This window comes from Apodemus sylvaticus, chromosome 1 (genome assembly GCF_947179515.1).
Source record: "Apodemus sylvaticus chromosome 1, mApoSyl1.1, whole genome shotgun sequence".
Taxonomy (NCBI): domain Eukaryota; kingdom Metazoa; phylum Chordata; class Mammalia; order Rodentia; family Muridae; genus Apodemus; species Apodemus sylvaticus.
The window spans coordinates 15,813,330-15,827,078 of NC_067472.1; the positions used below are offsets into that span (position 1 = coordinate 15,813,330).

General features: G+C 44.7%; 1 protein-coding gene across 1 annotated transcript in view; it reads left to right on the forward strand.

The window, feature by feature from the left end:
- Window positions 1-13,749, forward strand: part of Armh3 (armadillo like helical domain containing 3) — a 190,040-nt gene that overhangs the window by 152,611 nt on the left and 23,680 nt on the right. The window lies entirely within an intron of this gene.

A 13,749-nucleotide genomic window follows, 5' to 3' on the forward strand; every position in this document is an offset into this window, starting at 1 on the left:
ACCCTGTCTTAAAACTCCAACAAACCAAAAGAAAGTAAGACACGATAACTTAGAAATGGACATAAATCCCAGCCATGTGAACACTTGAGTTCAGATCGCCATGAAGGCTTCTGGCTGTAACTGAGAGCTCAGGAGATGGACTGCCAGTCATGATTGTGCTCTTTGCCCTGAACAGTTACTTCTGGGCAGCTTTGAGTCCAGGATGCAGATAGCCTTGGACATTTGTCTTCCTGGAGTCTGGCCTGATTTCCCCTTCTCAGTTAGCACACATGCTCAGCTCTATACCATGGAAAAGTACAGATGCGAATGAATCAGCATGGCATGGAGTCAGACCCACTGTTCCATCTGAGTCCTCTCTCTCTCTCTCTCTCTCTCTCTCTCTCTCTCTCTCTCTCTCTCTCGTCTTTATTAGAGTATAGCTTGATAAGTGTATAACTTTATATAAAACTGCTGCTACAAAGTAAAGATATAAAACCAGACTCATATAGCCTACGTTGGCTATATGAATTTAGCTCATGTGTATAGCTAAATTCCCTGTGTAGCTGAGGCTAACCCTCAGCTCCTGGCCTCCTGCCTTTCCCGCCCACCCAGTGCAGGGATTCCCACCTTGCTCTTTCATTTGAGGCTTTTGTGTCCTGTATCAAAAGCACAGAATAAGAAGCTATGGAGATGTCTTACTTGGGTGATGTGCTCGCTGCTCAAGCGTGGGGCCTGAGCTCAGCCCCCATCGTCCACATAAGAGCCTGGCATGCCTGTAATCCCAGCATTACGGCAGAGGTGGGTGGATCCTGGAGCTTGCCAGCTAGACAGTCTAGCTGAACAGGTGACTTCTAAGTTTAGTGAGAGACTCCAACATACACATACACACAAAAGGTAAAAGCAGTTGAAGACACAGGTCATGAACTGGTTCTCCACACATGCTCACTTGTACATATCCACACTAAATACATACATACATACACACACACACACACATACATACATACATACATATATACATACACACATATACATACATACATACATATGTCTGTACATACCCGAATCTCATTTTTTGCATTTCATCCTTCTTCTAAGTTGGAAAAGCCAAGGAATAAATTCCAAACCTTGTATATTCTGGTGTCTTTTTCTTGCCAGTGCATCGTTGTAGCTCTTCTGAGTTTCTTAACTGACAGGACCAGCCAGCAACTGTTCTGTGACCATGTGCTCCAGTGTTCTCGCCCAGTGCGGCAGCAGGCAAGCTTTCTCTGACAGAGCCTTCTCAGTGCTCCCCCAGCAGCTCTCTGCAGCCAGATGGATGGAGCGCTATTAATCTGTCAGTTGTTTCCTAGTCAATATTTGTTCTCTTTTGTGATGCCAGCTGTGTGCTCCATCCTCACACTTAAAGCTGCCTTTATAAATGGCTTTCACTTTCTTTTTTTCCCTGTGTAGCAGAGCAGATCCTGTTCCTTTGATATTGGAGCTGTCTGTGTCATTTTCATACAGAATGTCTGTATATTATACTCTGTATGTTAAGGGAAGAATATGGCCCTCCTACTGCTGTAAGCTTTGAACAGCCTGAAAGCCACGTGCAGCAGCTTGGGAAGGACAGCTGACATCTTTCTCCAGAAGTAGCAGCCACCATCCAATAATAATTTAAAACAAAACAAGACAAAAAATAAAAATAAAAAAACATGTGGTACATGAGAACATCAGAAAAGGGAAAATTGACAAGCTGTATCCTCATCCTCTTTCACCTCCGCTCAGGGTTAAAAGTGATGATAAAAATGGTCCTTGGGTCCACAAGGCAGAGGAGAGGCGGCTCCCAGGGAAGGAGCTCAGCTTACTCAGTAACAGGGAAGAGGTGCGTGTAAGTGCTTATCTAACATGTATGAAGTGCTGACTCATTCCCCAGCACAGCCAGAGGAGCAGTCCTCGGTGATGAAGGGCAGTGAGGACCATTGGTGACAAGCCCAAGTGTCCTCTCCGCAGTCATGGTTACTGTGCACCCCTGTGCTTATCTCCTCTATCAGCCGCTGCTCCCGGAATGCTTGCTTCTCTTCCCCAGCTGCCTCTGAAGGCTTCTACACTATGGCCCTCTCCCTCCCCCTCTCCCCTGCTCCTCCCCTACTCTCTTCCCCTCCCTCTTCCCTCCCCCCTTCCTCTCTGTAGCAACAGAACGTGCACTTGTTTTTTATCAGGTTAGAGACATTTGATTTGCCTTGCCTGTCTCCAACATGTGGAGTACTCGCCCATTAGTTATGAATTAATATTCATTCATTATACTAATGAATACTAATTCATTAATACTAATGCTACAAAATCAAGAGGATTTACAGCTTCCCAAAGAGCTGGCTTTGAGGGCAGTGAGGCCCTGCAGCTGTTAACAGCTACATAGTAATGAGGGAAAAGGAAAAAAAGAAAAAGAAAAGCGCCAGGCAATGGTGGCGCACACCTTTAATCCCAGCACTTAGGAGGCAGAGGCAGGCGGATTTCTGAGCTCAAGGCCAGCCTGGTCTACAGCATGAGTTCCAGGACAGCCAGGGCTACACAGAGAAACCCTGGGGGTGGGGGACAAAACAGGATTTTAATCTCTAGTAGATTCTAAAGTTCTTCTAAGATAAAGCCTAAAACCTGTTACTAGGCATTAGCTGGATTTACAGCATTTAGTACGTTAGACAGACAGGACAGGCTCCTTGTTAGCTCTGCCTACCAACTTTCTGTTTTGTTCCTAGAAAAGACTTGTGAATCCTTATTTGGTGGATGGAGGGCTTCAAGACACGTTTTTGTTTTGGTTTGTTTGGGTTTTTTTGTTTTTTGTTTGTTTGGGTTTTTGTTTTTGTTTTTGTTTTTTTGAGGCAGGGTTTCTCTGTATAGCCCTGGCTGTCCTGGAACTCACTCTGTAGACCAGGCTGGCCTCAAACTCAAAAATCCGCCTGCCTCTGCCTCCCAGAGTGCTGGGATTACAGGCATGTGCCACCACCGCCCTGCTAAGACATGGTTTATTTGTGTTAACAGTCTTGGCTGTTCTGAAACTCGATTTGTAGACCAGGCTGGCCTCACAGAGACCAGCCTGCCTCTGCCTCTGCCTCTGAATCTTTTTTGTTTGTTTGGTTTTGGTTTTGGTTTTGGTTTTGGTTTTGGTTTTGGTTTTGGTTTTGGTTTTGGTTTTTCAAGACAGGGTTTCTCTGTGTGGTCCTGACTGTCCTGGAACTCACTCTGTAGACCAGGCTGGCCTCAAACTCAGAAATCCGCTTGCCTCTGCCTCTGTGCTGGGATTACAGGTGTGTGCCCCCATGCCCGGCTGAATCCTTTTTTTTAAAAGACAGAATTAGCCTAGGCTAACCTGGGACTCACTGTGTAGCTCAGGCTGGCCTTCAGCTCACAGAATTCTCTTGCTTCAGCCTCCCAGGTGTTGGCATTAGAGACAGGCCACCATGGCCCCTAGGTTGGGGTAGATTTTTGAAGATTTGTTTATTTTTATAAGTTTAAATGTTTTGTGCACACTAGGCATTGTGGAACACTATTGTAATCCTGCTGGATGTGGTGGTATCCTCTTCTAATACCACAGGCAGGTGGATCTCTGAGTTTGAGGCCTGCCTGGTCTACAGAGTGATTTCTAGGACAGTCAGAGCAACATAATAAGACCCTGTCTCAAACAAAACAAAAGGGAGTGTACTGTCAATAGTGAAACTGTGAGGTATAGCTATTTCTAGAACAGTTAGAGAAATCACTCTTCAGTCCTGTTATCTGCCCTCAACTGAGACTTACCTCTTCTCTCCCGTGTAGCTTGGCAGTAAACATTCATGCCTACCTAGTAGACACTAAAATTCCTTGATCATCAAGGAACAAATCTTTAAAAAGATAAATCTAAAATGATGTCACTGTTCTTCATGCCTGTAATCTCAGCATGCAGGAGAATGGTTGGTCAGGATCAGCTCAGGCTGTAGAATGAGACCCTGTCAAAATGCATGTCAGCAAAGAACTTTCTGACTTGAACAGGTTTGCGTTGGCTTTGAGTCTTGTCTTTCTCACAACTACTTTCCTTGGTGTTCACTTCAAGAACTCGGTCCTTTTAAAAGGACACAGAAAGAGCAACTTCAGCCCATTGCCCTTTTAAGTCATCGTGAGTTGTCTCTTCCCTCACTACTGCCCTGGCCCTGGTTTTCATTCCCATAGGGTAGTTGAATCAAACATCCTATATGTTTCCTTGAGACATTTCAGTGATACTTTATCTGTACTAATTAATGTGGGTTGAAGGCATATAATGGAGACCCTTCCTCCTGTACTGCAGTTAAGCCCAGCGGTTCACACACTTAGCTAAGCAAGGGCTCTGCCCTAAGCTATGTTCCCCAGCCCCCCTTTCTATGTTTTGTCTTGATAGGGTCTTACTAATTTGCTTAGACTGTTCTTTAATTTGCTGTGTAGCCCAGGCAAGCTGCAGGCCTCCTGGTGCCTGGGGATACATACATGCCTGTGCCAGCAGATCCCACTGATGTTTAAGAAAAGTCCTTGGGGACCAGAGAGATGGCTCAGCAGTTAAAAGCCCTGGCTGCTCTTCCAGAGGACCTGAGTTCAACACCTACATGGTACCTCACAACTATTTGTTCTCCACTTCTAGAACCATAGGCTGATAGTTCTTTATTAACCAATCAGAGACAATGGGAGAACATTCTTTACATCATGTAGATATAGGAACTGGTTCAATAATCATGACAATGCCAACGTCTACACTGTAACAAGATCTCCGAGCACAGAAATCAGCATCTGAGTACACAATGCACAAGATCTACCCCCACCTTTTTTTTTCTTTTTAACAGGCAATGTTTAAAATGTAGCATGTAACTATATAACTCTGGCTGGTGTGACTTACAGAGATCCACCTGCCTCTGCCTCCTGAATACTCTGGTTACATATATGCACCACCATACCCAGAGTCTCTTCCTAATTATTTGCTTTTAATTTGATTACAGACACTTATTAAGGGCCTATGGATGCCAGGCATGTGGTGAGGCCTGATGGACAAACCTTTTTTTTTTTTTTGAACTTGCAGTTAAAAATATTTGCCACCCTAACCCTTTCTTGGGGTATGAAACAGCAAAGTTAACAGCACGTACATTGTTGTGCCACAGCCCTGTGAGCCATTTCTATCCTGCAGAAGTGAAGCTCTGTCCTCTGAACAACTCCCTGCTCCTCTTCGCCTGCTGCCTTGGCAACCATCATCCTACTTTCTGTTTCCAAGGGTAGAGAAACCTATCTTGAAGCTTTGCTTTCACCCCAGTGGCCTAGAGCTTGCTAAAAATTCCTCTGCATACAAAGTTATAGATTTTCTGAGACAATCTTAAGGGTTGGGTTATAGCTCAGAATTTGGGTCTTTGCCTAGCATTCTGGAGACTCCTGGTTTAATTTCCCAGTACACCGCTCCAAAGAAAAAATGCTTAGAGAGAAAGAAATTCTGTTGGGACCCATGGCGTTATAGACCCTAGGTTGATGCAGTCAGATCCTCTTGTTTTCTATGATAGGAATTGTTACTGTAGTATTATGACATAATCAAAATCAGTTTGTTGTTTTAGATTTATTTACCTTATTTTTTTAGTGTTTTTTAGTTCATGTTTACTACATTCCTGCCTTGTTGGTTTGTTTTTTAGTCTTTAAGATTGATTGATTGATTGATTTATATGAATACACTGAAGCCAAAAGAGTGCATCACATCCCATTATTGGATGGTTGCAAGCCACCATGTGGTTTCTGGGAATTGAACTCAGAACCTCTAAAAGAACAGTTAGTACTCTTAACCACTGAGCCATCTCTCCAGTCCTCCTGCCTTTGTTTTTGTTGTTGTTGTTGTTGTTTTTGTTTTTTGTTTGTTTTTTGTTTTGTTTTGTTTTGTTTTTGAGTCAAGGTTTTATATTGTCCAGGTTACCCCAGAACTAACTTCCTTGTAACTGAGAATGACAGTGAGTTGGTGAAATTCCTATCTCGGACTTCCCAAATTCTGGGATTATAGGTATGGGCCAGCTGTGTTAGCAATCTTTGCTGAGGTTTGCATTTCTATCTTCTCTTCTTCTACTCTACCTAGAGCTTTGGGTTTTGGGTTTTGGATCCAGAGGAATCCTATATAAAGTTGTATAAGACACTTTTACATGTACCTATGCACATACTACATACGTGCATATTGTGTAGGGGCATGTGTGTATGTATGCTCAAGAGTTTGTTCTTCCCTTCCACCATATAGGCTTTGAGGGTTCAGGTGGTCAAGGTTGGTGGCAAATGTTTATATCGGCTGAACCATCTTGACAGCCCACAAGACATTTTTTAAAAGTATTATTACAAGCAGAGTAGCATTGAAAGCATCTAAGTATTATTTCAGTAAGGTTTCTAAATACATTTGGTTTCTCCTGATCCTAAGAGCTCTCCACCCTGCGGAAGGGTGGAGAAATGGCTTAGCAGTTCAGAACACTCGCTGCTTTTATAGATCAGGACTTGGTTCTCAGAGCCCACTTTAGGCAGCCCACAGCCGCCTGTAACTAGCTTCAGGTATCCAATGCCCTTATCAGGCTTCCACAGACACCAGCATGTGCTCGGTTCACATACATACTTGCCGATACCCACAGATACATATAAAATAAAAATAAATCTTAAAAACTACCAATGACTGCTAGGTATTTAGAAATCCAAATGATACCTAGCTTTTTTTTTTTTTTTTTTTTTTTTTTTTTTTTTTTTTGGTTTGGTTTGGTTTGGTTTGGTTTGGTTTTTTGAGGCAAACCTGGAACTCCTCATGTAGCCCAGGCTGGCCTCCAACTAGTGACCGTACTCTTGCCTCAGCCTCCTAGGTGTTAGAATTAGAAGTTTGACCCACCAGGCCCAGCCTGGTTTGTTTTCAGTGAAAAATGAAATGTTAATAAAAGGGGAACCCCACTTTGTGTGGCACTTTGTCTTTAGGGGCCCAAGTAGAATACTTTGTGTGAGAAAACTTTCTCAGAAAAATTTTGGTAGAAAGCCTTAAAACTTAAAGTCCTCTGAGGAAAACCAAGTCTGATGTTTCTTTTTTGTTGTTGTTGTTTGTTTTTTGGATTTGTTTTTGTTTTTGTTTTGAGACAGGGTTTCTCTGTATAGCCCTGGCTGTCCTGGAACTCACTCTGTAGACCAGGCTGGCCTCAAACTCAGAAATCTGCCTGCCTCTGCCTCCCAGAGTGCTGGGATTACAGGCGGGCGCCACCACCGACCAACTAAGGCTGCTGTTTCATCTTCAGAGTTGCTGCTACCCCTTGGTGTGTTGTGTGAGTGTGCAACAGCTTCTTTGAGTGTGAGCAGTGGAGAGGGCTGATTTGTGTGTTTTGGTGTGAAGCTCCTGCCATGGGTAAAAGATGAAGCCAATTGTTCCTATCAGGATTTTTCTAAGCAGGAAGTTCATACAGTTGGTTCACTTTCCTCATGGGAGCCACCACTGTAAAAACTCTCCCTGGCCAGGCATGGTTGAGCACATCTATCTATCTATCTATCTATCTATCTATCTATCTATCTATCTATCTATCTATCTTCCTTTTCTTCCTTTTCTTCCTTTTCTTCCTTTTCTTCCTTTTCTTCCTTTTCTTCCTTTCCTTCCTTTCCTTCCTTTCCTTCCTTTCCTTCCTTTCCTTCCTTTCCTTCCTTTCCTTCCTTTCCTTCCCCTTCCTTCCTTTCCTTCCCCTTCCTTCCTTCCTTCCTTTCCTTCCCCTTCCTTCCTTCCTTCCTTTCCTTCCCCTTCCTTCCTTTCCTTCCTTCCTTCCTTCCTTCCTTCCTTCCTTCCTTCCGCTTTTTTGAGCCAGGGTTTCCCTGTGTGGCCCTGGCTGTCCTAGAACTTACTCTATAGACCAGGCTGGCCTCAAATTCAGAAATCAATCGGCCTGCTTCTGCCTCCCAAATGCTGGGATTAAAGGCGTGTGCCACAACCCTGGCTATGAGCATACCTTTAATCCCAGCACTGGGAGGCAGAAGGCCAGCCTGGTCTATATAGAAAGTTCCAGAATTGGTAGTGTTACACAGAGACTTTGTCTCTCCCAAAATAGAACTAAAGTAAAGTAAAAAGGATGTCCTATGATGCTTTTGCCTTTTAAACAGGGTGGTTGCGGCCTCTGAGAAGCAGTCTCCCAAGTGCTGTATTCTCCTCTTAGAGCAAGGCAGCCTACAACAGCCTATAGCCAAGCACTGCCTCTCTGTAGCCATGAGTGCTGTGTGCTGTTGGAACTCTGGCTGAGGGAGACAGTGACCCTGACTGTAGTGGTCCCCTGCCTGCCTTACTGCCTTTATTTGTGTTCTTGCATTTCAGTTGACTTGTTGGGCAGAAGACATTTCAATGAAGTTGCTAGTTCACTGAATTCATTCCCTAAGCAAGAAAGACACAAAGTCAGAGGGAAGGGTGGTTCCTGCATGCTGTTGATACCCCATAGGCATATTGAGAAGCCCCACAGAAGAAAGCCAGCTCCTGGGTGAATGTCTTAGTTGGACCAGGAGTTGACTATACCATCAGAGATCTGTGTAGGAGAGAAAGTATCTTGGATTTAAACCAGATGCAAATACACAATGGACAGGAACACTTTATAATTATTGAGGGAATACTTTTGTATGGATTATTTACTTTAATCTTCTATCAAATATTGATGATAAGCCAGCTCGTCAGTGGTGGCACACACCTTTAATCCCAGCACTTGGGAGGCAGAGGCAGGTGGATTTCTGAGTTCAAGGCCAGCCTGGTCTACAGAGTGAGTTCCAGGACAGCCAGGGCTACACAGAGAAACCCTGTCTCAAAAAAACAAAACAAAAAAAAAAAACAAGCAACCAAGAGAGAGAGAGAGAGAGAGAGAGAGAGAGAGAGAGAGAGAGAGAGAGAGAGAGAGAGAGAAGAGAGAGAGAGAAAGTGAGAAAGAAAGAACAAAAAGGAAAAAAGAAAAATATTAAGGCTAGACATAGTTATCATTTTATGGGTGTGAACACTACAGAGAACAGACTTGTTCAGGCTACAGACGTAGCTAGGCCGGTCTCTCCAGTGTCTACGTGTCTCTGTGTTGTCAGGCTGAGACATGTATGACCACTTGAGTCTATGACATAGGTTGAAGGAATAGGTAAGCCCGGGCTATGACGGAGCAAAAAGCAGGAGAGTGGAAGTGGTTCCCTTCCTGGAAGGTAGCCTTAGAAGGTAGTCTTAGAAGGTGTTTAGCTGAGGATACACAGTACCAATCCATTGGAGAGTTTGCTTGCCACAAATATCTGTCTAGAGGGTCCTAACGTGGTGTGACAACTTCATCAATGAAATGAGTCCCTTTATTCCAAACAGGTATCCTAGGAAAGTTTTCCTCCAAGCCAGAGGGGTGTGGTGACTTTCTATAAACATTTTTATTTACAAAGTAGATTTTTTTATATATTCACATTTTTTTCACACTAAAGCTTAATCACCCTTTGGGAATTCACTTTGTACCTAAAAACGACCTTGCATGTCTGGCCTTTCTGCCTCCACTTTGTTGAGTGCTCTAATTACAGGGCATGTGCTACCTAGCGTGCCTCTTCTCTATGGTACTGGGGATCTAGCCCAGGCCTTGCCGTGCTGGCCAAGCTTCCTGACAACTCAATCTCTATCCAGCTTCTTAACTGCTGTGGTCTTTTCATTCAAGTCTAGTCCTGCACACACAGCCAGGCTGGCTGAAGGTCGGAGGCCACACCCTGATGCTGCTGCGCTCAGTTCATCCTTTGAGTCTGCTGCTGTCACATGCTTCTTAGCTGCAGAACAGCCTTGAAATGGCCACCACATTAGTGTCTGGACTTCCTCCGTGTGGCAGCTGTGAAGCCATTTTGTCAGTGTGCGGAAGGAACAGTGTTAGAGAATGACAGACGGCACTGAGGACCTTGTCATCCTCAGAGTAATTTCAGAGCAGTGCTCTGCCTTCCTTTGCACTGAAGGGTCTCCCTCCAGTTGCTCTGGGGATAGCGGGGAATGCTCAGGGCCACTCCCCTCTACTAAGGGTGGTCTCAACCACTTCCTTCCATTTGATTTGTGGGAAGATGGTTTTATCTCCACCACCATCTCTTCTAGGAAGTTCTTGAGAACTTTCAAGAGGTATGGAAGAGCCTGGTTTGTCACTGATAGTAGCAGACTAGAAGTACCCTTTGCTAAGTTGTATCTCTGTTAAAGTTATATTGACTTGAAATATTCTCATCATTCTTATTTTGTGTGTTTTGTCTGTATGTCTGCCTGAGCACCATGTATGTAATTCCCGTTGCCCACAGAGGCCAGAAGAGGATGATAGAGCCTTAGAACTGGAGTTACAGCCACCACTCGGGTGCTGGGAAGCAAGCCCAGGTCCTCTGTAAGGCGACCAAGTGCTGTAACTGGCAAGCCATTTCTCCAGCTGAAATTGTTTCGGGAACCATAACAATATTTTGATTTTCATAACAATTGTGATCTTGTGATAACTGAGATCTGAATAAAGCACTCAGCTAAAAGGGACACTGAGCATGGCTCACACATAGGGTTGGGGGGGGGGGTTGGGAGAAAGCGAGACCCTGCCACAGAGGCAGACTGGTGAGTTAGTCAGAAAGGCTGGCCTCAGACCTTGTGTGTCACCATAGCTGGCCTTGAAATCCTGCCTAATCCTGCTCCCTCCCACCTCCCAAGGGCTGGATTGGAAACTTCTGTGTGCCGCTCTGTCTGGCAACAGATGATGATCTCTTGAGCTCAGAGTTGAACTCTCCCAAATTCTCCTTTTCCAAGGAAAGAGACTGCAGGTGGGGACTTCAGGCACATCTGCCTGTTGGCTGGATCTGGGTGGTGTGTAAGGAAGGCCTGGTGGAGGTTTTATGCATCCTCCCCTCCCATTACCTTACAGACATGATTAGGTGCCGTGCTCATAAAGGGCCTGGGTCTGGGTGAATGTGCTGGACATGCATGCAATTAGTGCAAAGAAAAGCTTCATAGGGTTGTCTATGGAAAAGCTTCATAGGGCTGTCTATGGAAAAGCTTCATAGGGCTGTCTATGGAAAAGCTTCATAGGGCTGTCTATGGTCTCAGCCAGATACAGGGAGGTGGGGTGGCTGCCCAGGGAAATTAAGGAAAGTCACTGTCACCAATCCTTTACCCTAGTGGCAGCCTCTTACTAATCACCCACTGTGAGGTTCATTACCTGGTCCACCTTGCTGAAGGGCAGGTATAGCCTGTCAAATCAATAAGTCTCAAGGTACTAGAAAGCCCTTTGGTAGCAGCCTTGAAAGACATAGACCAACTGTGAGACCAGGGCAGCTTAAATTGGTTTTAAAATTGAGTTTGTTCCTGAAGTACAGGAGATGAAGATGGGGGTGGGGGGAAGAAAAGCAAAACAACAAACTTGTGCATATTGTATGCAGGCAGCCGCAGGCAGCAAACTGTGCCCTTTCAAACACTGTTTCTCAGAGAGCCAAGACGTTGGCTTCTACCCTGTTTCCAAGCAAGCCATTATTAAATAGTAGTTCCCTGGGAGAAAATCAAGTTATATCAGATAGAAAGTCACTTAAAGTACCCAGTGGAAGGACAGATACTCAGCAACAGGCTGGCCTTGGACCGCTGGCTGTTTGGCTCTTGGCTTTGGGTTTGTTTTTTATTTTTTTGTGCATGTGGGTTACATATATACGTGTGTGTGTGTGTGTGTGTGTGTGTGTGTGTGTGTGTGTGTGTGTGTGTGTTTTCCTCTCTGTTCCTTTCTTTCCTTTTTCAGCCATTTTGAGCTAAAGTACTCTGAAAAAGAACAAGTACTTACCTCTGAAGGAAATTCTCAGGAACTGCTTTTGTCTGAGAATTCCCTGCTTCAGAGCCTCTTTGGTGCAAGACAGGAAATATGTGCCTGCCTAGGCTGACTCTTCCCAGCTTTCTTCTGTGCAGATAGTACAGAAGTACTTCCTGTACCAATCTAGGAGCTACACAAACTCCAAAGCTGCATCTGCCCCAAGAAGCCGTGTGCAGCGTGGCTCTTTGCATAATTATCTTTGGATGAGAACTCAATAGGTGGACAATGCTGGCTTTAAACTGGTTGTGATCCTTCTGTATCCTCTTCCCAAGTGCTGTGAGTCCAGACATGTGCCACCATGTCCATCTTAAGGACGCCCCCACTTCATTCCTGTAATACCAGTGAGACAGAGCAGGAGTCAGGAGTTCAGAGTCACCCCTTGCTACATAACAAGTTCCAGGGCATTCTGTATACATTTTTACCTATTCCTAGTTGCAAAAGTTTTCAACTCTTATTTTCTTCTATAATTTTCTTAAATTACATTTGTTTAGCCTGGCAGTGGTGGTACATGCCTTTGATCCCAGTGTAGCTGGTCTCTGCTCCTTTGTGGGCTCTTTTTTTACCCCACCTTTATCTCTCCCCAACCCCTTGTCTCACCCCTGTCTCCCTACATAGGAGAGAAAAAAGAGTGCGGGAGGCGAAAAGAGAATGATCCCTGGATCTAATTTTTTTCTTCTTTGCTACTTCGTGGATTCTTTTCCCACCCTTTATTCTCACACTCCTCCCCCACCCCCACCCCCCACTTCACCTCCGTTTACTAGATAGAGAAAGAAGGATACAGGAGAGAGTGAGAGCGAGAGAGGGAAAGAAAGATCTGATTCTAATTTCTTTCTTCTGCTTTCTTCTTTGCTTATAGCCGGGTATCTTAGTCAGGGTTTCTGTTCCTGCACAAACATCAGGACCAAGAAGCAAGTTGGGGAGGAAAGGGTTTATTGAGCTTACACTTCCATGTTGCAGTTCATCACTAAAGGAAGTCAGGACTGGAACTCAAGCAAGTCAGGAAGCAGAAGCTGATGCAGAAGCCATGGAGGGATGTTACCTACTGCCTTGCTTCCCCTGGCTTGCTCAGCTTGCTCTCCTATAGAACCCAAGAGCACCAGCCCAGGGATAGTACCACCCACAAGGGGCCCTCCTCACTTGATCACTAATTGAGAAAATGCCCCACAACTGGATCTCATGGTGGCACTTCCCCAACTGAATCTCCTTTCTCTGTGATAACTCCAGCCTGTGTCAAGTTGACACACAAAACCAGCCAGTACAATTGACCCCTTGTCAACTTGACACACAAACACATCACTATTAAGCCTCAATCTTTACTTTCTTATTCATCCCCAAGATCTAAAATTACTTTAAAAGTCCCACAGTCTTTACATATTAAAAGCTCAATCACCTTAAAATGTCCAATATCTTTAAAATTCAAAGTCTTTTAAAAATTCAAAGTCTTTTAACTGTGGGCTCCACTAAAATACTTTCTTCCTTCAAGAGGGAAACATATCAGGGCACAGTCACAACCAAAAGCAAAACTCAAACTCCAATGGTTCAATGTCTGGGATCCAACTCACGATCTTCCGGGCTCCTCCAAGGGTGTGGGTCACTTCTCCAGCTCTGCCCTTTGTAGCACACAGCTTGTCTTCTAGGCTCCAGCTGCCTGTACTCCACTGCTGCTGCTGTTCTTGGTGGTCATCTCATGGCACTGACATCTCCAAAACACTGCTGACTTCTACTGTAATTAGGCTTCACCAATAGCCTCCCATAGGCTCTCTTCATGGTGACAAGCCTCTGCTCCTATGCATGACCTCTTCAAGTCCTGGGCCATCAATTGCAACTGAGGCTGCACCTTCACCAATGGCCTTTCGTGGGCTCTCACTGTACCAAGAGCCTCAGCTGCTCTTCATGACCCCTTCATGCCTTCAAAACCAGTACCATCTGGGTGACTCTTACACAGTACCAAATCCAGCCACAGCACAAAGTACAGCTC